The 2,131-nt window shown below is 38.4% G+C and overlaps 1 protein-coding gene across 7 annotated transcripts in view; it reads right to left on the bottom strand.

Moving 5' to 3' along the window:
• EFCAB11 (EF-hand calcium binding domain 11) overlaps positions 1–2,131 on the bottom strand; it is a 97,851-nt gene that overhangs the window by 34,083 nt on the left and 61,637 nt on the right. The window lies entirely within an intron of this gene.

A 2,131-nucleotide genomic window follows, 5' to 3' on the forward strand; every position in this document is an offset into this window, starting at 1 on the left:
AACAGGTTGCCCAGAGACGTAGTGGAGCCCCATCCCTGGAGACAATCAAGGTCAGGCTGGATGGGGCTCTGAGCAACCTGATGGAGCTGGAGGTGTCCCTGTGCATTGCAGGGGAGTTGGACTAGATCACATTTAAGGGGCCCAAGTCAAATGATTCTGTTACAACCACACCTGTGGAATAAAACTGTACTAAAGAAACACTAATTTAACTCATTTTGTATGAAAACTATATTTCTATTTGTGTATTTCCCCCAATTGTTTAAATGCATTTTTATTGTCATTTTCCAAGGTTTGCTCAATCCTACTCGCACGCTGTGGTCAGCCTGACAGAGCACTGCAGTCTTGGCTTCATTTGCTTCTGGACCTGTTCCAGTTCTGTTGTTCAAAACAGTGTCCTTTCTAAGTCCCCATCAGCACTTCTGCTATACAGTCAGCAAGACTGTTTAAAGATGGTAAGCCATCTTTTTTGTGTATAACAACTTCATTAACGGAAGTCTAAATTTTGTTAAACTAAACTCATGCTGTTGCAAAGTAAATTGAAAAGGAAGTTTCAAGGGGAGGAATTTGAAGTTGCTCATTTACAGCAGGAAGATACAGTCTCAGGAAAAAAAAAAAAAATCAAAATACAATCTGCTTAACTTGGCTTCAGATTCTCCTTCAGGAGAATTTTTAGGTAGACTTCCCAGGGAAATACATTCAAAGGGACGTTGTATTAACAGAGATTTTATCTCCTAGAAATTTCAACTTTTTAATGTCATAACAGGATGTCACATCTACAACCATTGTGTAACAGAAAGAGTGAAGAAAACCTATATAGTGAGAGATAGAAGATAGGCACTCCAATTATTGTCACCCACTTTGGAAGAAGTAATACTTCCTGGAATCCAAAATAATCTGTAGAGGCTCTCAGAGAAGTCCACAGCTTTAAACACAGACAAAGTCACTGAAAAATAACCATGCCTGTGATCTTCATTTGCTCATCTTTACACCATTTGAGAAATACAAATGGATGTTCAAAATTGTATAAATTACATTTACACTCATTCTAAAATGCCTTTGCAGTGTGAGAATGACATAAAAGGCTTAAATATAAATAAGAACTGCAGACTGTGTGAGAGATAATACAATACTCAGGCAATAAGGAATCAAAGGATGGCACTGTATGTGTCAATCAACACATTTTTAAAAATCAGGTCTTGTTAAATAAACTTGATACAATTTCCATATGAAATTACAAGTCCATACGTCAATGCAGTTCTGATATGACAGCTCCTGTGAGGCACCAGACTCGGTATTAAACAACATTTGGATTTTGAAATTACTTTATAAAAGCAACACAACACATTCTAAAGGGATTCCAGTGCCTCAGAAAGCTCATTTATGAGAAATTTTTACTGAATATATGTGTTCAATCATTTTCTGCATTCTGCACTTCTATTTTCTGGAAAACTAGTTCTGTGATCTTTCTTCATTAATATCTTATTCTTTAATGACTGTTTTAGTTCATTAGATAGTCATTCAGACACTCGATGCAATATACAAACCACCAGGCACATTTTGTGAGATACAGGGAGAACAAAATATATTTTTTCGGTCTAAATAAATAGAGGTTTTGAATTAAAAACTAACCAAAGAACTTGTTCATCCCTTCTTCTACATGCAAGTACATCCTTGGATCTTTCCAACTTTGATGACACCGTCATTGTCAAGAGCTACAGCTCTGCTGAAAGTGCTAGAGAAGTCATTTAAAAGCCAGCAGGCGTAAGTGAGAGCAAAATTCACTGAGGAATTTCTTCTCTCGGCATAATACTGTGGCACACCATTAATTAGCAGTTAAGATCTAATCCCATTTGCACACTTCCTAGCTAAGAGAGCTGTATGAGAACAGCAAATCTGTATAGAAGACCATACCCACACTACTACATACACTAATATGATGACAGCCTAAATTTTGTTTCTTCAACAATGACTGGAAGGATCCAGTTCCTTCTAGCCTTTATCTGCTTTAGCAGTTCCTGTAAAAGCAGCTGTCTCTGCGACAGCCCGTGTGCCCTCCAGCCTCCTCCACCCAGTGCTCTGGGATGCCGGGGCAATGTGAGGGCACTGAGCAGGGCAGCATCCTCAACTGAGC

This window comes from Centrocercus urophasianus, unplaced genomic scaffold (genome assembly GCF_019232065.1).
Source record: "Centrocercus urophasianus isolate 14NV4802_14NV808 unplaced genomic scaffold, USGS_Curo_1.0 seq_14, whole genome shotgun sequence".
NCBI classification, from domain to species: Eukaryota; Metazoa; Chordata; class Aves; order Galliformes; family Phasianidae; genus Centrocercus; species Centrocercus urophasianus.